The sequence below is a fragment of the Enhydra lutris genome, unplaced genomic scaffold, assembly GCF_002288905.1.
Source record: "Enhydra lutris kenyoni isolate GAN:26980312 unplaced genomic scaffold, ASM228890v2 scaffoldscaffold97, whole genome shotgun sequence".
In the NCBI taxonomy this organism is placed as follows: Eukaryota; Metazoa; Chordata; class Mammalia; order Carnivora; family Mustelidae; genus Enhydra; species Enhydra lutris.
Window position 1 is genome coordinate 1,936,050 of NW_019154181.1, and position 21,573 is coordinate 1,957,622.

At 50.6% G+C, this 21,573-nt stretch overlaps 1 protein-coding gene across 2 annotated transcripts in view; it reads left to right on the plus strand.

Moving 5' to 3' along the window:
* Positions 1-5,262: 5,262 nt before the first annotated feature.
* Positions 5,263-21,573, plus strand: part of LOC111139248 (epsin 2) — an 83,060-nt gene continuing 66,749 nt past the window's right edge. For both annotated transcript variants that reach the window (XM_022491466.1, XM_022491467.1), the window contains exon 1: positions 5,263-5,315. The gene's annotated coding sequence lies outside the window, so the exon portion shown is untranslated. The remainder of the gene's footprint in view (positions 5,316-21,573) is intronic.

The following is a 21,573-nucleotide window of genomic DNA, read 5'->3' on the forward strand; positions in this document are numbered from 1 at the left end:
ACTCTGGAGATTTTAGTTAAATGAGCTAATTGATTCCAATTATTATTTAAGGCACTTTGAGTTTGGTTTTCTAACAAAATGGCTTCAACTGATGTATTGGCTTGTGTGCTAAAAAGTCCAGGGTGAGGGCGCCTGGGTGGCTCAGTGGTTTAAGCTGCTGCCTTCGGCTCAGGTCATGATCTCAGGGTCCTGGGATCGAGTCCCACATCGGGTTTTCTGCTCGGCAGAGATCCTGCTTCCCTCTCTCTCTCTCTGCCTGCCTCTCCATCTACTTGTGATCTCTCTCTGTCAAATAAATAAATAAAATCTTAAAAAAAAAAAAGTCCAGGGTGACAGCTTCAGGAATGGCTGGTTCAAGGTGCTCAAATAATGTCAGTAGAAATCTATCTTTTCACTTATCTCTGTGCTACTTTCATTCTCAGGCTGAGTCTCACAGTGTGGAGCTGCTCCAGCCTTACATCCCACTAGTTCAGCAACGTATGGGAAGAGAAGTGTCCTTTCAGTGGCTTCTACAAAAATCCTGGGCTTGAGTCTTATTGGCCTGTTTTGAGTCATGTGCTGGTTTCTGAGCCAATCACTATGGCCAAGGAGGGATGCTCTGATTGGCTCAGCCTTTGTTATACACCCACTCCTGGAGCTGGAGGGTAGGAACAATCTCTCCCCTCAGCCTCTTCAAATTCCTCTCAAGAGGTTCGCTTTGGAATCAGGAGAACCTGGGTTTTCCAGTACTGTTGCCTTTTAGCGTTGTGATCAAGGACAAATGGAATCTCATCTATAAAATGGGGATAAAGATGGTCTCAAACTCAATCAAAGGTGTTATTAAGAGGAAGTGAGATGATCTCTGCAAAGCATTTCCACAGTGCTCACTGCTTTGTTGTTATTATTATTACTGTTTCCTAACTCCAGGACCTCCACTTCCAGGAAGGCTGCCCTGATTACTCCCTCCCAGGAGCTAAAGGAAACTTTCTCCCTGTGAGCTCTCACAGCTCTTCGTCTTGTGATTTTCTATGCGGTGTTTCAGTTTCTGCTCTTGTTCATGATTTCTTTGCCCTTTTAGACTTCCAGCTCCTAGAGGAGCAGAAGCTTCACCTCCACATCTTAAAAAGAACTAATGCTAACACGCTTCTAGGGCTGGTTAAAAAAAACAAAATTCAACCGAGTAAGTTTTAAAGATCTACTGGACTTTTTAAAATGATTCATGAATTAAGCAGCACCTGACCTGGAAGCAGAGGGAAGCTCCAGAGCAGGTGTCCAAAATGGAAGGTTAAGAGGGAAGCATCATTCCCACTTCACAGATCAGGAAACTGAGGCCTTGGGGGACCAGTGAGATGGCTAAGGTCAAGCAGCATATCAGTGGTAAGAAGTCAGCTGTTTCTGTATTCCCAGAACTGGGCTCTTTCTGCTGGCCAAAGGGTTTTGAATCTAGAGTTCAAACCTTCGGTGAAAATCCCTGGGACCTCCTTCTGCACCTCTACAGGGTGACTGTTACAGGATTTCTTTTCCCTTTAGTCCCCTTCGTTCTTGGTCATACGCTTTGAAGAATGAAGAGGTAGACCAGATGAAGAGTGTTGGGCAACAAAGCAAGGTTTACTGATGGATGGCTATGGAGCAATAGCACAAATGTCCCAAAGAGGGAGGGGACCTGATTGGGTTGCCACCAAAGTTTCTAAGTCTAGGGACTTGGGGGGGGGGTTTTATTATGATTAACCCTCCCTGCTCCTGTCATCCAGTTGGGTTTTTGTCATCTACCTATCAGAGGGGAAAGGGTGGAGGGTTCCTTCTAGGTTGGTGTAAAATCCTTCTAAGGGTGGTTTCCTCTTAGGATGGGTGGGAGGGCAAAGGACCCTTGTCCCCGCCTGCCTTTCCTCCCACTACCCTGCATTAATTCTTTTCACTCAGCATGCCCTCCTTCCTAAGACATCCCTTGGCCTGCATGGCCATCTCGATGCTTTTGGAACACCACTCTGACCAGAACACCACTCTGACCAGTGCCTCACTATGCATCTGGAACCAACCTCCAAATCCTAGTGAAAGAGGATTTTACCTCCATTTTGACCTCAAAGGTTCTAATTAAGTTCTTCTTTCCAGCTTCTCTTAAAAGACCCTGCAAATCATCCCCTGGGGGAATGGAAACTATCCCCTTCAAGCAATAAGGACGCCCTGAGCCAGCAAGACCTCACCCACAGGGGATCTACTCCAAGACAGTGATGGACATATCTTTACTGCCCACCTACGGGGACCCACTGACCTTTATCCCACATTTTCTTTGCATAAACCTGGAAGTATTTTCAGCACTTTGGAGACCGTTTTTGAGAAGCGAGTCCACTGTCTTCCTGGTTTGGCCTCAATGAAATAAATTCCTTTCCTGCTTTAACTCTGCTTGTCTCTCTGCCTTTGGATTTTGTCAGTGGCAAGTGGTGGGCAAGTGGTGGGTCTGTTTGGGACCCCCAGAGCCAGGCACCCATGTACCCCTGGGCCCTGGCTCCATGAGGAAGGGCGGATGAGGTGTCAGCTCCACCCCTGTGCCCTGGGACTGCTTTGGGTTTAGGCACAGTGTCTGGCTTATCCTGCAGCCTCTTCTGTAAGACTGTTTCCATGCTCTGGACCAGAACCTGGGTCTGAATTGCAGCATGGCTGGCTGCTGCTTCTGTTTCCTCATCTGGAACTAGGGGGACTAGGACTGCTGACCTTAAGGGCTCATAGTGAAGGTGTATTCAGAGAGGGACCATGAAAGACAGTGAGATGCTTCACATCTCAAAGCAGTTCCGGAAGGAGACACCTCTTGGAGGAATGCAGGAATGTCCCCTCTGACCTTGCACTTGGGTGGTGGTCTTTTGGCCTCAGAGGGCCTTCCTTGCTCCACTCCCCAGCCTGGCTCTTTCTCCTGCTCTCCAATTTCCTTCCTGGGCTGTACTTAAGATTACTCTCTCTCTCCCTCTTTTTTTTTTTTTTTTAAGACTATTTATTTATTTGTTATTTATGTATGTGATCTCTACACCCAACGTGGGGCTCAAACTCAACCCCAAGATCGAGCTTTGCATTGCTTCTCTGAGCCAGCCATGCACCTGCACCCCATGGTCTCTTTATCTGTATCCAGGTCTCTCCCCAGAATTTGCATGTTTATCTCTGCGGCTAGGCAGACTTGTTAGCTGGGTGCAGAAGGCAATGGGCTCTACACGCGGAAAAACTGGCCTCGATGACCAAGTCCTGGCATCTCTCCAAACCTCAAATTCTCATCTGTAAGATGTGGACAATAAGACTGCTCACCTTGTGGGGCTGTGGTGAGGTTTAGGGAGGCCACTGTTCAGTGTGGTCCAGCATCCAGCCGTACGTCGCTATTTAAGTTCATTAATTAAAGTTAAATAAGGTCTTAAAGATTCAGCTCCTTGGGTCACATTAGCCACATCCCAAGCGCTCATATGTAGATGGCACAGCTAGAGAACATTTCCATCATTGCAGGAAGCACTATGGGGCAGCTCTATCTAGGGAAAGCCCACGAGCCCGCACCGGGCGCCCACAGGGTGAGTGTGTAATTCATAGGAAGCTACAAACTCTGGGGAGAGGGACCATGGTTTCATGGAAAGCTCTCCTCTTCCAGAAGGCCCAGCAAAGAGTGAGTTGCAGCTTACGGGGAGTGTTGGACTGGTTGAGGGCCTTCTCCAGGAGAGGGGCGGGCCAAGTTCAAAATGGGGAGCTTGGGTTCCTGCCACGAGGCTAATTCACTATCCCGGTGGAGAAGGGACATTGAGCAGTGGGAGGGGGTTGCAAACCCCGGGGGAGGAATTTCTAACATCTGGAACCACCAGTGTTGGGCTTTGTAGAGGAAAAATGGCCACCTGACTTCACAACTGCATTAGTCTCTGCGTTTCTCTCTCCTCATCCCCCTCTCCTCCCCTCTCTCTCCTTCTCCTCCCTCTCCTTTCTTTCCTCCCCTTCCCTCTGTTTCTCTCTCTCTTCTCCCCTTTTCTTTTGCTCTTATACTTTTCCCTGAGAAAGGAAGTCTAGATTTCAGCTTGGAAGAACAGAAGGGAGGTCTTCATCCATTGGACATCTTCATAGAGAGGAGGAATAAAAAGCTCAGAGAAGTGCAATGACTTGTCTAAGGTCTCTTAGTAACTGAGGGCAGAATGGGACTCAGAGACACAGCTTCCCTGAAAGCCAGAGCTTGGCAGAGTGTTGATGTCATCTGGGCCTCCTTGGAACACAGGCAACAGGGATGGTGCTGTCTGCCAACCCAGCGAACTCTGAACCACACCTCAGAATCTGCTCTGAGGGGTTTCTGCTGACCCCACCCTGTCTGGAGTGGGTTAGTCAGCCGTGAGGTCCCAGGAACCTCTCCAAGGTCTGCCTCTTGTCCAGCTTCGTCTTCGACTCCTTTTGAGCCTTGCACAGAGCCTGGTGCCTCACGGGCACTGGATGAACCAGATGGAAGGGGCAGCTGTGTTGCTTTTGTGAGTTTCAGGTCGTGTAAATTCCTCATGTGAGGTTGACGGTGAGCCAAGGGCTCCCCATTTTTAGTGTTAAGGATCCCTCTGGCTGTCTAGCAAAGCCGATGCATCCCTTCTCAAATTTTTGAGTGTGTTTGAAGAATTAACACACATACGGAAAAGGGCACACACCTGAAATGTACATCAGTGAATTTTCACAAAGTGAACACACCTGTGACAACAGCACTCAGCTCAAGAAACTGAAAGTGACCAGCTCCTCCGGAGCCCCTGGCCCCTTCCAGGCTCCACCTCCTGAGAGAAGCCCCTGTGGGAATAATGTTTTCAAGTGCACACTGTAAGGTTCAGAACCGAGTTTCCGCGCTGGTGGAGGGCTCCGTGTGCGTACCTTAGGGTGGTGAGATGCTTGTAGAGTATGGATGGGGGATTTTGTGGGGAGGTGTCTGAGTGCGTGGGTTCGGGTATGAATTCGCGAGGGTTTGTGGGCGATTGGGGGGGGTCCTCGATGCATGCGTGGAGTTTGGAGGGACGCTTGAGGGATTTGGGCGTAGGTCGAGGGGTGCGGCGGGAGCGTTCCGCAGTCTGCGCGGGGTCTTGTGTATGTGGGGGGAGGTCGCGGGGGCGGGGCCTCGGCGGGGGCGGGGCATCGGCAGGGTGGAGGGGCGGGGCCAGCGGGCGCGCGCACGCCGCCGGCGCGCCCCCTCCCGGCCGCCATGTTGGCTGGTGTGTGGGTGTCAAACGGAGCTAGACGCGGCGGCGGCGGCGGCAGCGGCGGCGGCTGCGGCGGCTCCGCAGGCTCCGGTCGCTCCCGCCTCACCAGCGCTACCCGCGGCCGCAGCCGCGCACCCAGGCAGGCTCGGAGGAGCGGAGGTGAGCCGGGGCCCACGAGCCTCGGGGGGCGGGAGCGGGGCCCCGGGGCGCGGACCCTCCCCTCCCCAGGGCATGGCCCCTCCCCTCCCCAGGGCACGGACTACCTCACGGCGCCGCTCCCCTCCAGCCAGCCCCCAAGAGCATGCACCCAGGTGCCCCAGCTGGGTCCCCACCTCAGGTGGGACCCCTTTCTTTCCCACCAGGCCCCGCCCCACGGGTTGGAGCATGGCCCCCTCCCCATCTGGATCCCTCTTTCCGCTGCAAGGGGCCCCCCCCCCCCCCATTTTCCTATCTGGGAGCTCTTCCTTATACATCCTCCGGAGTCTGGGGCTCTCTTACTCCCACCCCAGATCCAGGATCCTCCTCAGGCCCTCATCCTCTACCTTTCAGCTTGGAACAACCCCGCCCCACCTCCCCAGAGCACTTTCCTCCCCTCCTCGGGCCAGGCGCCTCTTTCCTCCGGAGCCGAGCGCGATCTCCCTCCCGCCCCCGTGCACAGCCCAGCCCCGTTTCCTTCAGGAATCCGGGGAGGGGTCCTCTCTGTCCTAGGATCCGGTCCCGTCCCCGCTCGCCTTCGGGCTGGAGTGGGGCTCTTTTCCCTCCCCGGGGACCAGGTTCTGCCTCCCCACCCCCGACCCCCACAGCACAGCGGGGACGGGGGCGGCAGAGCCTGGTTCCAGCTGCCTTTTGTTCCGCGTGGGATGGCAGAGACCCCGCCCGACGGTCCTGTTCGGCTAATCCGGGTGGGTGAATGGGTGCGTGGGGGCCGGCCTCTTCAAGGAGACCCTTCCTCTCTCTGCCCGTGGGGCGGCTCCCCCTGAGCCGAGCGCGTTCAGAGAGGCTGGCCTTTCCTAGAAGACTCCGTGCCAACAGGTTTTTGTTTGCGACCTGAAGTTGGCCCAGTGGCTTTGCGGGGCGGGTTGGGGAGGATGGGTGCAGCTTGCTCTCCCCAGAAACCCCAGCAGGGGCCTGTGAAAGTCCATTCCAACGCCCAGGGGCATGGCCTGGGGTCCCTTCACTGATTTGGCCCGGAGATGCTTCTGAAGTCTGCGCTTTAAGAGAGGATGGGGCTTGACCATGTGGGGCTTCAGGTGGGGGAAACTGAGGCCCAGAGATGCAGTGATTTGCCCAAGGTCATGCGGTGATACCGTGTCACTGCCAGAACTGGAAGCTTGGTCTCCGGGGTGCTCTCTCCACACATTTGAGAATTTTTTTTTAAGAGAGATCTTCAGGATAACACCCCCTCCTCCTTTTTATTTTTAACATTCACACAAGATAATGGGCTGGGAAAGATGTGAAGTATGAGTTCTTCCTTTCTACCTCCAAAAAATGCCCTGTGAAAGAAGAGGTTGGAACAGGGGATTAAAATAATTGAAAAAGGTGAATTTTAATTACCCCCCTCCCAATTACGTAAGATAATGAGGATTTGGCAGAAAACATGTACATCTTGTAGCTCTAGATACCAGATGATAGGTGCTGGCAAAATCATATACTGAATGCTGCACAGCAGTGATTGAGTTCATACTGATAATTAAGTTTTCATCTGTATTTAAATGAACATCAGAAGGGACTACAGGGTTTTTTTTTTTTTCTGACTTGTTCTTGCTCCAGTGATTGTATTTGGGATCCGTGATGGTGTCAGAGAAGCCACCAAGATCTGCTCTTTTCTCTATCTGTATTTTTGCTTTTATATTTTTAAAGCTTACTAGTTTCTTTAGTTTTAATATGGGCTTGGTCATGTTACCACTGGGCTTTCTTCTGTAAGCGTTGCATGAGATAATACTGGCCAGTAAAGAGTTAGGGAAAGTGCAAATTATTGTTAAGACACAATTCAGGATTGCATCCCACAGGGCCCTGGACCAAGTTTGGATGGTCCTGTGGGATGTACTGATCTCTCCCCCTTTACGCAAGCTTTTTGCCTCCTTGAACCTTGAGTTTGACAGGTGGGTGGTTTGATGGAGAACTCTGTCCCAGCAAGGTGTGTTGTGTCAAACACGGTAGCCGATGTGCAGAGATGTCACTTGCAAGTGATGATACCTAGCTTGGTGTATGCAGCCTTGGAAATGGCCCATCCCTTGTAAAAAAAAAAAAAAAAAAAGCCTTTGTAGAAGTATAATTGATGCCTCCTAACATAACTGTCTTCCCTGGTAAGGTGCGAGTTTCCCGAGTTGGGATTCTGATAAGAGTCCTCCAAAAGTAGATGGAGGGTTTTTAGGACTTTGATTTGTTTTAATGGCTTGATTTGTTTTAATGGCTTCCAGAACTTAAAAGTGGGCTCCCCGCCCCCCACCGCCGAAGATTGCATTAGGATGAGGGTAACTTCCAGTTCTTTGTGGACTAAAGGGCCAAGAAATTTTCATGCATGGAACTGTCCTTTCATACTCTTGGGAAGTGCATTAAAGTTTTTAAGGCTTTTTGGCAGTTGTTCCTCTTGTCCCCCAGAACCTTCCTATCATACTGACAGATCATAGATGACTGTGGTGTTTGTCCTTTCATGGCATGAGTACCTGGTGACCCTGAGCCTTGCAGAAATGAAAGGGCTTGGGTCACCTGGGTGGCTTAGTGGGTTAAGCCTCTGCCTTTGGCTCAGGTCATGATCTTAGGGTCCTGGGATCGAGCCCCACATCGCATCGGGCTCTCTGCTCAGCGGGGAGCCTGCTTCCTCCTCTCTCTCTGCCTGCTTTTCTGCCTATTTGTGATCTCTGTCAAATAAATAAAATCTTAAAAAAAAAATGAAAAGGCTTGCATTTGGGGAACTTGAGGTTGGGGGATATGAGGATTTTTCTAGTTCAGACCCTGCCCCCCATCTGTCTGCTGAACTCTCTTCATCTGTTCAGTTTAAACCAATGTCTTCTGTGTAGCCTTTGCCAGCCACCTCCACCATTGCTTCTCTCCAAGCCTCAGTGCCCCCCCCCCAACAGTCTTTGGAGCGAGCACATAACCACTTGGTCTCTGTATCTGGGGCTCTTGTGGCACTGTGACATCTTCAAGGCCAGTCTTGCTCTGCTTCTCCAGCCCCACTCCAGTCTCTGACACATGGTAGATGCTCAGTAAAAGTCTGAGGTGTGAATGAGTTGTCCTGGGCGGGGGCGGAGGAGCAACCTTTTATTGATCCCCTACTGCAGGGTTCACGGTTATCTCTTGCTCTTGCAAAAACCACTACTGTTGGTCTAGCTGTCATATGTCATGTGGGTCTGTCATGTTATGTGACACATGGGTGTCATCAGCCACAGGCATATTATCCAGCTTCTGCAGTTGAGGAAGCTGAGTGAGGCTCAGAGGCTTAAGCCATGTGCTCAAGGTCACACAGCTAGTAAGTGATGGGGCCTGGATTCGAAGGGGTTTGTTGGATTCGGAGATATTCTTATACTTGCTTTCTCATTTGAGAAGCCGAGTATCACAGAGATGAGAAACCTGCGTCAAGGCCTACTGCAAGTTGATGGCGGACTGAGTCCTGTGGGACGATGCAACTAAGATTGAGGAGGGCGGGAGAGAGCACATTTTGTTTTTGTCAGCTGCACTGTGAAATGACTGTTTATGTCCATCTGTTGAGTTTTTGAAAATTGACATGCTTTCTGATCACTTTGTCAATGGAATTTTCTTTGGTCTGATTGAGCTTATTCGAGGTGTCTAAGAATGGAAACTTACAAAAACAAATAGAGTGAAGGAAGTGTCGGCCCTTAAGTGAGTGTATTGAGTGTAACCCATCTATGGACTTTTTGACTAGATCTATTTTCCTGTCATGTGGTTAAGTTTTTTATGTCTTGAAATGCAAAGTTGTGTCAGCAGACTTTTTTAACGTAATTTCATTTTGTCTTCACATCAACATAGAAATAGGGTGACAAAAAAGGGCACCTGCACAGCTCAGCCTGTTAAGTGTCCTTTTCTTATCTCAGCTCAGATCTTTAAGTGACCTATTCTTGATCTCAGCGAGATCTTGATATCAGGATTGTGAGTTCAAGCCCCCTATTGGGCTCCACGCTGGCCAGGAAGCCTTCTTTAAAAAAACAACAACAAAAACCAAACAACCATGTAAGATGGGATTACCCCACCCATCTTCAAGTGGAGATAGAGACCCAGAGAGGTTAAGTAACTTGTGGGGAACTGGCACAGCTGGGAGTCAAACCAAGGTCTGGGTGATTCCCAAACCTGGCTTTCTACCCCACCAGCCCCTCCGTGTTAGGTATGCTTATCTAAATTATGGCATACACTTGTGGTCTTGAAAATCACCACCAAGTCAATGTAGAAGGCTGGGAATGGCGAATGAGAGGACTTTTTCCTAACCTAGGATCTGTGAAAGCCCTGTGGGTTGAATGTCAAGAGTTTAATGAACCACTTGAACTGATAGACGCCAGATTTAGGATTAGATTAAAAAAAAAAAAGGCCTGAGTCCTTTGAACCAGATCGGCAACATTGTTAAAATGCTCGGTGTACATGCATTGGATTCTTTCTGGTGACTCATTCCCAGCATCCCCAGGTGCTGGAACCTTTGTGCTTGGGCACCGACAAGCCTTCCTGTTGGTCAAGGCTGCACTTCAAGCGCTCTGGAGACAGAACAGGTAACTTCTCCTCTTTCTGTTCAAAGCAGTGCTAGGCAGCGGGTGCACAGAGAGCTGTAAATGAAGGGACCACCCCCCCCCTTCTTTTCATGGCAACCCCGCTGATAAATGGAACAGGGAAAAGCAGGCTCGTCCTGAGGGATGGCTGACCGTCTAAGGCTGATGCATGATGTGGATTTAAAAGCATCTATAATTAATCACTTCTGAGTGCAGGCTTCAGCCTTCCTCTCACTCCTACCCCTCTTAAGCTAATGTCATCGTCGCATCACGGTGGCTCAGTAGCGGAGGGCACCAAATGGTACAGACAATTTGACTACAAAGGCCATGTGAGAAATAGCTTTGGATTCAGACGTGGGTACAAATTGGTCTCCTGGCTGGGTGGCTTTGAGCACTCTAATCACTGAGTTGTGTTTTCCTCCTCTCCCAAGTAGGGCTAATAATAACCATCTTGCAGAAGAGACTGGCGTTTCTCAGACTCCAAGCGTGCATTGGAATCACCCAGAAGTCCTGTTAGACACATTGCCGGGCTCCACCCCAGAGTGTCTGAGTCAGTAGGTTTGGGGTGAAGTCTGAGAAAGTACATTTTCAGCCAGTTTCCAGGTGCTGCGCACGTTCCTGGCCCCGGACCCAGATCTGGGGACCCTGGCCCAGAGGACTGAATACGAAGGGGGTGCCTGACTGCTGGGACACTCAAACACAGCGGTGCTTTTCTGCCTCTGAAATGTGCCTGAATCGCCCACAAGATGATGGCATGACCCTTGAGAAGGGAGTTTCGTTTGTCAAAGAGATGTTTTCACTTTTGTTCTTCTGTGATCAGAACCGGGACTGTGGGCCCAGGCATCATCACTGTGTGAGTTAGTTGGGGTGTGTTCGTTCATGAAGGGGCTGTAAGACATCAGTGCCCTTCGGAGGGGCAGTAAATCTAGGATTCTGTTAGAAAAGCCAGTTCATCGTTCCCACACATCAACAAGACGTTCACTGTCAAGGCTTTTTAGAAATTCAGTTGAGAAAGGGCAGGGCACCAAGAGACTCCCACGGGGCCATTAGGGATGGCCACTGGTGTTAATGGAAGTCAATCCTCCTCCCTCCAACGGTTCAGATTGATTTAATATTCTTCGGTGTTTAGAGTTTGGTGGGGGGGATTGTTTTCCTCCAATAGTAATTATCAGCTTGTCCATCAAAACCAAACCTGTGTGTGTGTGTGAGAAAGAGAGCCCTGACAGTTTTTGAATGTCTTCTATGTTCCAGGCCCTATGCTACTCCTCTTATGCACAATATTGAATTTCTGTCATCCTGCAGGGTCACTATTTCTCTTTTTGCATATGCAAAAACTAAGGCTCAGAGGGGTTCAGCTGCCTGCCTCAGGCCACACAGCCAGTTAAGTTACCCCAGCTGGTATTTGCTGCCACCTGTGTCAGAGTCAAAACCACATTATTTCCACTCCCTCACTCTATAGCCCTGCCAGGTGCTCCCACTGCCTCGCTGTACCTGGGAGGTACGCGTTTCACAACAGATGAGCAGACTGTGGCTCAGAGGGGTCAGGCTTGTTCCTGTGCCCCCAGTCAGTCTCATACCTATCCGTCTGGTTTTGGAGCCTCACGAAGCCGTTTCTGTGACAACCCCTCACCTCCCTGTCCGGGGCCACGGAAGTAAATTCAAAGACCTCTGTCTGCCTGGTGGCGTACAGCAGGGACCTGGGAGGACCCCAGCTGGGTTGGCTGGGAGGAAATCTGTGTGGGCTGGTAAGGGTTTTTGTGTTTGCAAAACTGTGTTAAAATAATTGCCCAAATTGCTCTGAGGAAAGGGCTCATTTCTTTTTTACTCTGTAATCCTAAAGCTCTGCACATTGGCTCTGTAAACATGACACATGGGGATTAAGGACTAAAAAAAAGTCTCCTGGTTAATGCCGGTTGTTAAAACGTGATCGGGTTCCTGTAGAAGAACTCGATAGTCTTAAAAAGTTCTACAATTAAAAATATAAAGTGTCTCCTTCCTCAGCGGGCAATTAACTGGGTGATTTTTCTGGTCTTAATAGTGTATGTGGAGGTTGGGGTGTGATCGCTTTCCCAAGGTTTGAAAATGGCCTGCAGCTCCCAAGCCAAGGAATGGTAAACAGCTATGTGTCAGTACCTGCCCTGTGCTCTCGGGAGGCCCGGGAGGTTTGGACTCAAATTTGTTGTTTTGTAAACTCTCTGAGGCTGAGGTGAATAAATCGTGAGAGCTAGAAGCTGGGCTGTTCAGAGTCTGCACCCTTCCCCTCCCTCCCCGCAAAAGTCGTAGTGGAGGAATAGTGACAGCCTGAAAAGTCACATTTTTACTTGAAAGCAACCTCTCCATGAGCACCTGTTTGATATCCGTTGCTGTCCTGGGGTACAGTGACTGTACTTTGGGTCCAAAAATTTGGGAAACAGAGGACAGGGGAAGAATTTTGATGCTGCTTTATGAGAAGCAGTCCAGTTGATGTAGACGTATGGGCATCAAGTCAAGGACAATTTCATGACATTAGAGCAGAATATTTGAGGTCGGCGTCGGCCTGGAAAATATGCAGCATGTGGTCTCTAGTCAAAATGATGGGTGTAAATGAAAGGCCATGTTTCCTGCCACCGATTGAGAAGACAAAGTTAACGTTTGTGAGACAATTAGAAGCTGGTGGTTTGCTGAGCCGTGATTTTGATTTTTTGTCAGGGCATCGAGAATGGAGAAGAGTCTGGAAGGGTCAGGGAAGACATCAGGGAGAAGGTGGGATTTGAGGTGGACCTCAGAGGACAGGGGGCAGGGTCCAGGTACAGAAGACAGATGGGAAGTCATTTCAGATGGAGGGAACAGCAGGGGGCAGAGCTTGGGATGGGTTGGGGCACCCCACATTCACAGAGGCAGTTCTGCTCTGTGGATGCCTGCTGGGAACAGTGAGGACTAAGGTGGCCCAATGGCCATGGACTCTGATGAGGCAGCGGCCCCGGGATTCAGTGCTGTTAGCAGTAGGGAGTTCAAGTCTTTGGGGGAGGGACCCTGGGGCAGGGCCTGACTGGGCAGGTTGGTGAAACTGGATGGGTCGCAGTTCCAGAGAGAGCACAAGGTGTGTGTCAGCGCGAAGGGAGGTCCTGGAGCCCTGGTCTGTTCGGGGAGAGGCAGGGGCCCTGGAGGCCTTGGCTCTGGCTGGGAAGTGTGGATGGGACAGCCTGCGAGCCCGAAGTTTTCCTCCTTGGCTGCACCTGCAGATCACATGGCCTGGGAAGCTTTTTAAAAATGCCTGTGCTGGGGCCCCACCCCAGACCCGGGAGGGAGAGCCAGGAGTTTTTTTAGAAGTGCCCCAGATGATTTTCATGGTATGCGTGGGCTGACGAGATGAACTGTGTGCTCAGGGGAGCCTCTGGGAACGTCAGGGATTAGAAGTGGGAGAACATTGGAGCCAGAAGCCTGTGCAGCGAGGAGATGTGGGGTGCTGGGCCCTGAGCTACTGTGGAGGAGCTGAGGACCGGCTGCGGGAAAGAGGGAGGGGGCGGCAGAGAAGGTGGAATCGTGCCAGGGACAGATGACTCCCCGGGCTGCTGGAGTTTGCCTTTGAGCTGCTTTGCCAGCGGGAGCTGGTGTATAGCCAAGACGGTAAACCCCGGTGAGGGCAGGAGAAAAGATTGGGCCCCACCTGTTTGCTGATCCTAAAGATAGTTGTGGTTCAGAGTACCCGACTGAGGCAGATTCACTTTATCAGTGGAAGATCAGAAGGGAGGTTTTACCTGGTGCATCTGATGCATGTCACCATATCGTAACTTGGATGTTTCCAGAAAAAAATTAGTTTGTGGTCCAGTCCATCTTTAGTGTTTATTGAGCACATATGTACTGTGCACCGTAGGATGGGAATGCATCCGTGAAGAGCTGTGTGTTCCTGACTCGAGTAGCTCGTGTTCTGCAGAGAGCTGCTCCTGATGGAGAGAAAGTAATGGCAGCCCAGGGAGGGAGGAATGGAAAAAGTGGTATCAGACCCCGAGAGTGAATCTGGGTGTCCCAGAAGGCTTCAGAGGAGATGTTAGGTAGGAAGGAAAAGTGGGAGCTCTGGGGCACACCAATGAGAGGCCTCCGGGCCAGAGATCTGCGCTGCCGAGGGCCTGAAGGGCGGCTCTAGCCTGGCTGAGCAGGGCGGGCGGGGAGGAGGAAGGGCTGGATATGCGGCAGGGCGCGCTGAGTCGCGGTGGCTTTCGCACAACCTTTCGGTGGTTGAGTGGGCAGTGCTCTGGGTCCTCCACTTTGCCTCTGATCAGAGCAGCTCTGCGCCGCTCTGAACGTGGGAAACTAAAAAGAGCTCCTTTGAAAAGTGTTCCTCTGCTGTTTAAAAAAAACCCAAAGTGATCTCATTGCTGTCGGTGCCGGGGAGTCACTGAGCCAGAGGGTGCCCTGTGGGTGGCTGGCGGTGGGGCCTGGAGGCTTCCCCAGGGAGCTGCACAGCCCTCCCTTCTCCATGCTTGCAGGAGAAGGCAGAGTTGAAAAGGGTTCTCAGCCCGTCCATGATACTGTAGGCCAGTGTCTCAGGTCCTAGGTGGGGTCTGGGCGTGTGTCTGCATTGCTTATGGCTAGCAGGTCCGCTGGGAATGGAGCTCCCGATGCTTACACTCAAGCAGCTTTTATTTTTTGGTTTTTTTTTTGGTGAGGAAGCTTTATGCCCAAATGAGGCTTGAACTCGTGGTCCCGAGAGCAAGAGTTGCATGCTCTACCCACTGAGCCAGCTAGGTGCCCCAGGCAGCTCTGTTTCTCCAGAAATCCCTGGAGAATTTTGTGGGTGGGTTTGAAGGTAAGGGACCTAGTGGTTAACCCTGGGATGCGTGTCAGAGAGCTCCTGGGCCAGGCACTGTGCAAAGTACCCAGGAGATTCCCAGCCTTCAACTCTTCCTTGGAGTAGACTGGACGGAAGTGGTTCATGGGCCCCATTCAGCCCACAGATGTGTTTTGTTGGGGCTGTACTGTCCTTTTTTTTAAAAATGAAATTTGGTTGTTGTATTAGTTTCCCATGGCTGCTATAACAAATGATCACAAATGCAGTGTCTTAAAATGGTCGTCCTGCGAGTTAGACTTCCAACACAGGCCTCAGGGGGGTAAAATCATGGTGTAGCCTGGACTGTGTTCCTTCTCGGAGGCTTTTGGAGAAGATCTGTTTCCTTGCCTTTTCCAGCTTTTACAGGGTGTCCATGTTCCTTGGTTCATGGGCCCTTTTGTCTTCAAAGCCAGCAGTAGCTGGTCCTGTCCTCATACTGCATCACTCTGACACTGACCTCTGCCTCCCACTTCCGCTTTTAAGGATCCTTGCCATTACATTGGGCCCACTGGATAATCCCGGCTCCTGTCCCTGTTTTGAGGTCGGCTGATTAGAAACCTTAATCCCGTCAGCTATCTTAATTCCTCTTTGCCGTGTAACTGGGATTAGGATGTGGACATCTTTGGGAGGCCATTATTCTGTCTACCAGAGTCGCCAACATGAAAATCAGGAGATCTTACATAGCCATCCAAACTTGGAGCTTCATTGACAAATCAGAACACTTGGCAGCCAGGGGCCTGCACTGTTGCCTGGCAACAGTGGGTCAGCGCCAATGTCGGCGCCATCTCTGGATGGGGTTTCATGTGCCCGTTCTCCACAGCCCCCACCCCTCCCATAATGCCTCCTCATTTCCCTTCGTTCCCTGGGCCCTGCTCTGGAGACCAGGGCCTTACACAGCGTTGGTCATGGACGTGTCTTGGGTTCAGGTTGGTAGAGCTCGCCAGCCTCCCTGTTCGATGCCTTCCTCCTTGCCCTCCCTGCTTTAGACGTTCGCCTTGCACCCTCCTCTGCCTGGCACACAGCCACCCCTCCTCTCCATGCCCCCCTCTCTGTGACCCAGGGCTCTACATTCCAGAGCATCTCTGATGCTATTTTCGGTGGTATTGTTTGTACCATAACCCCTTGTCTCCTGTCTTCTCCTTTTCTGGCACCCAACACTGGTACATTCTGGTGCCTTCCATTTGATGTCTTGCACTGGCATTTGTGAATAGCTAGTCTTTATGATGCACCTTTAGAATAGTATCCATCAGAAGTCAGGATCAGACAACATTTAGTCGAGCACCTACTATAGGCCACGCACTTTCCTAGGTACTGGGAAGACAACAGGGAGGGAGGGAGGGATACCTGCCTGGCCTCCCACCCCTCATCTAGTTCTGGAAGATGAAGGAGAGGGAGGAGAAGCAAGTGGATAGGCAATTGAAATTTTAGCCTCCTGTTGTAGCATCCTGAGGTGAAATGAGAGCCTGGAAGCATCCTGCTTCCTCGGTGCTGGGAGGCGAGCTCTGTCTGCAGCGGTGGGGGTTCCATAGCTCTGTTAAAGGCATTCCAGTGAAAGATTTCCCTGTTTCCTGACCGTAGCTGATAGCTGAATTCGGGGCAGGTATCTTGGAAGTCTAGATAATGTATCGATTTGCAGGTTGAAGGACTAGGTCAGATGAGTCCATGTGTTGCTGCCTGGCGGTGTGAACTGGGGCTCTGGTTCTTTACCGGGGAGCCCTGTATGTGGCCTCTTGTGGATGGGCCTGCCCCGGTGACCGTAAACTGTAGGGCACAGGGGGAGGGCCCCAGGTAGAGCCACCAAAACTTGACAGCCTTGGAGCATCTAGTTCTTTTTACCTCTGTAGAGCATTATCCAGAATATGAAAGATTCGGGAATTGCTTGAAAACAAAGCACAACTTACCATTATGGAGAATTTCAATCATATAAGTATAGAATATTTGAGTGTGCTCATCTAGGATCCTGCCCCCTCCCCCCTCTTCGATTATTTTCAAAGCAAATCCCAGACTTACATCATGGATAAGTGCCTTGATACACATCGCAAGCAGATACGGGCTCTTTGGAAACTTGTTTTTAAGAGAAGACTGATCACCTGCCATCCTAATTTTGATTTTTGAATGCTCTGGGATTGAAGCTGACTTTCTGCACATGTGGAATAATGATGCACTTTTTAAAAAAGATTTTATTTATTTATTTGGCAGAGAAAGACACAGCAAGAGAGGGAACACAAGCAGGGGGAGTGTCAGAGGGAGAAGCAGGCTTCCCGCTGAGCAGGGTGCCTGATGTGGGGCTCGATCCTAGGACCCCGGGATCATGACACGAGCCAAAGGCAGCCACTTAACAACTGAGCCACCCAGGCGCCCCAGTGATGCATCTTTATACAAAATCTTAATGTGGGTTGAGTTTTTTTAGCACTTCTATTAGAACAAAACAACGATTTTTATTTTATTTATTTATTTATTTATTTTTAAGATTTTATTTATTTGACAGAGAGAGAGAGAGATCACAAGTAGGCAGAGAGGCAGGCAGAGAGAGAGAGAGAGAGGGAAGCAGGCTCCCTGCTGAGCAGAGAGCCCGATGTGGGGCTCGATCCCAGGACCCTGAGATCATGACCTGAGCTGAAGGCAGAGGCTTTAACCCACTGAGCCACCCAGGTACCCCTATTTATTTATTTTTTTAAAAGATTTTATTTATTTATTTGACACAGAGAGAGATCACAAGTAGGCAGAGAGGCAGGCAGAGAGAGAGGAGGAAGCAGGCTCCCCGCTGAACAGAGAGCCCGATGCGGGGCTCGATCCCAGGACACTGAGATCATGACCTGAGCCGAAGGCAGCAGCTTAATCCACTGAGCCACCCAGGCGCCCCCAAACAATGATTTTTTAAAAAAGATTTTATTTATCTATTTGAGAGAGCAAGGGAGTGGGCACACGCAGCACAGGGATGGGGCAGAGGAAGAGGGAGAGAGAGAATCCTAAGTAGACTCCGTGCTGAGCATGGAGCCCAATGTGGGGCTCGATCCCACAACCCTGAGAACATGACCTGAGCCGAAATCAAGGGTTGGATGCTTAACCGACTGAGCCACCCAAGTGCCCCAGAACAATGAGAATTTTCCCATTTTAATTTTTTTATTGTAAAATACATGTGACACAAAATTTACCCTGGTAGCCATTTCAAAGCGTTAAGAATTCAGGGCTATTAAGTATATTTACGCTGTTGGACAGTCATTACCACAGCGTCGTTCACAGACTTTTTTCATCACCCCGGAAGGAAACCCGTACCCATTAAGCAGTTGCGCCTGATCCTCCCATCACCCAGCCCCTGAAAAGGACTGATCTGCTTTCTGTCCCTAGGATTTGCCTGTGCTGGGCATTTCACATGCATGGCATCCTCCATACGTGACTGTCTGTGTCTGGCTTCTGTCACTTAGCCGTGTTTTCCAGGTTCAGCCCTGGGGTCACGTGTGTCATTCCTTTTTATAGCTGAATAGTATTCCATTGTGTAGTTCGACCGCAGAGCATCTGCCCGTCCGCTGGTGGACACTGGGGTTGTTTCTGCCTTTGGTGATTGTGAGTAGTCACCGCTCTAACTTGTCAGTGCTCACTTTGAAACGTGGTGATGCAGTGCACAGACCAAAAAGAAAACGTCACGAATAAGGGGTAGGAGGGCCGTCACTTCTTGAATCCTTTGATTTTAACACATTTATAGAGAACTTCTTCCCGAGGTATATCATACATAACAGCAAAGTATACGATGTGTAAGGGACTCGGAGGCCTCTGTCATTTTTTGGTTTTGGTGGCCGTGAGGCCTGCTTACGGCCTGCCAGTCTTGAGAGCTCTGAGAGCTGAGAGATCCCAGCAGTGGGTCTGAGGGTGAGCAGTGGCCTTTCTCTGCATTGGCACTGAGAGAAGTGCTTGCTCTTTCCGCTCCTGCGTTATGGGGACAGTCTCAGTGTTCTTGGTGTTTTCATGAGTCACTTCCTTTATTTCTCTACTTCAGTAAACAGCGTCTGTGCTCTTCTGTTGTCATGACAAGGCGCTGGAGTTCAGGGGAGCAGGCTAGGTACGTCGTGGTCAGGAAGACAGAGTGAACTTGGTGGCATATTTTATGTGTGGACCTTGATTTCGGGTAGGCTTTTATTTCTAGCATGGATTTCAAGGGCAGCCCAGGATACGCTCATTGCGGACTGGTGGGCACCCTTCCGAAGGCTGCCCTGTGGGGTGAGAAGTGGCATACGCTCTCATTGCATCACGGTGTGTGTCCTCCTTCGGAGGGTCTCAGGGAGGCGTTCATCTCAGGTCCCAGGGCAAGGAAGAACTTCTGTGAATCTGCTTTATTTCTCGCTTGTGGACAGAGAACCCTCTTTGCTTTGGCCATCAGGAAGCTCAGCTCAAAGTCAGTCTGTGCTAGCTCCAGTGTGGCCTGTACTTTGGGTTCTAACCCAGCACCCCCCTCCTTTCCTCATTGCCTGGATTTCTTTGTTGAGGTGCTTTTCATTGTCCTCTGGGTGTCTCTAAGCCAGTGGTTTTCTGCTTGGCTCCTGTGCTTTGTCGGAATCGCCTAGGGAGTTGCTTTTTTTTTTTTAATGCCAGTGTTCGTGCCCCACTACCTTCTGTTTTAATTGTTCTGGGAGGGGGCCTGAGCCCACATATGTTTCCAAAGCTCCCCAGAGGTTCACATGTGTGAGTTGGGAACCCGCTACTTGAGGCCATTTCATATTTGTTTAGCAAACAAGGTGGGGGTAAATAGACAAGGAAGGAATCTGGGAGGACAGCCTTCCCCAGAGTAGGGTGGTTTAAGCTCAGAGACGCTGGGTAAAGAGGATTATGTGGTGTCCAGTGGTTTTCCTGCCAGTGGAACCAGTGGGAAAGCTCCGAGGGACTTCTCTCTGGGGCCAGAACCGCAGAGGCCCTCACTCCTGGACCAGGGTTGGGGAGGAGCCTGGGGATTTGACTCTGAAGATCTCAGGCCTGCCTAGGGGGAGTATGGCTTTGTAACCAGGTCTTTTGGGCCATTCAGGACCCACATCCCATGCTTGGGACCTAGTTCGTGCTTAATTTTGATTTGAGTTTCAGTCTGCTCTACCAAAATAGATTGTCTATAATACGGTATTTCCAGGCTGATTTTCTTTTTTATCCTGAGTCTCGGAGAATGTTCAGGGTGCCTGTTTTAATGGTCATCGAAGAAAATTTGAAAGTAGGAAGGATCGGACTCGAACTTGACCTGTGGCCTTGTCACTGCAGTTGCTATTAGTAGCTAGGTTTGTTTTCTCTAAATCGTTGGTTTGTTTATTACCCAGGGGTCTTGACACCCTGTGCGACCATCACCAGGATGGTACAGAGCTTTCCCTTGAACGACCATGGTGGGAAGAGGTGGTTTGTCCCCTCCTCCGTTGCTGGGGGCAGCGGGGTCTGCAGCTCCCAGAGGTGCCAGGAGGCCGAGAGGAACTCTGCTTTGCTGGCTGGAGAGGTTGATTAACCAGGTGGCTGTGGGTGAGGGCGGGCGGGGCTGTTGGTGCTGGTGCTCAGATGGGGAAGCACGGAAGGGAGCAGTCAGTGGGGAGGATAACTTCAGAGCTAGATAGGGGAACCAAGGACCTGTAGCACTGCGTGCATTTCAGAGACTTCTAGAGAGGCACACCGGCCTCTCTGGGCCTCAGTTTCCCCATCTCAGATGTACATTAGAGAGTAGACTAAGCCATACCTAATCTGATGCTCAAATGTTGTCTTCTGTTCTTAGGTAAGAGCAGCGGCCAAGCCAGCAGCACTTTTGTTCGCTGAATGTGGCTTTTCCGTTTGGTGATGCTGAGCCCATGATACGTTGCTGAGGTGGCGTCAGCCTGTTCCTCCCACACAGTTGATTGCCGCTCTCTTCAGAGGTCCCCAGAAGAGATAGGGCGCCTGCGTGGCTCAGATGGTTAAGCATCTGCCTTCGGCTCAGGTCATGATTTTGGGGTCCTGGGATCGAGCCCCATGTCAGGCTCCCTTCTCAGTGCAGAGCCTGCTTCTTGCTCTCCCACTCCCCCAGGTTGTGTTCCCTCTCTCGCTGTTTCTGTCTGTCAAATAAATCAATCAATCTTAAAAAAAAATAAAAAAAAAAAGAAGCCCCCAGAAGAGGCCACAGGCCAGTTCCTTAGGAAACGTGTTTGCCTGAGGTTCACCAGCTCACTCTGATCCAGTCCAGAGAGCTGGTCTAGGTCGTGGTCAGCTCGCTCACTTCAGGGAGAGCCGTGACCTGTCTGTGACGGTCATTTCCTTCCGGGGCCCTCAGCATTGGCATCACATGGGGACACGAGAGGGGTTCCATGAGCAGGTCTGCCGCACCGGGGGAAGGCCCCTGATTTCTCTGCCCACCGCTGTGACGCACGCCTGCCCGGTTGCTGAGCCATCCCCCGTGGAAGAGTCAGCTCTCCCACAAGGCTGCCTGTCCCGGGAGGAGGGCAGGCCCTTGCTCTGTGCTGCGTCTGGCTGGGGGCCTGGTGGCGGGGGGCGGGGGTGGCATGGGGTAGACTCACCACTTTGAGTTTGCGTTTGGGTGCTGCCTCACACTACCGACTGGTGAATATTTAAGAAATCTTTTTGATAGAAACTTAAAAGCTATTATCAAGGTCTTTGTTTTTGTTCTTTTCAAATTGGAAGAAGGAAATCCATTTAAAATTTGGAAAGGGGAAATGTTGTCTTCTTTAAGAGAAAAAACTCATTTTGTAACCCACTGGCTTTGCGAATTGAGGCCTCAGAAATGAGATTTCTAAAAAAAACTGCCCTGTGAGGCTCATGGAAATATCATTTAAATCAGTCAGCCTAAGGTCGCGCTCCTTCCGGGAGGTCACGTGGAAACACGGTTTTGCTGCTGCTTTTGTTGAAGATGAGAGAGCACACTACCTCCTTCACTTCGCATCTT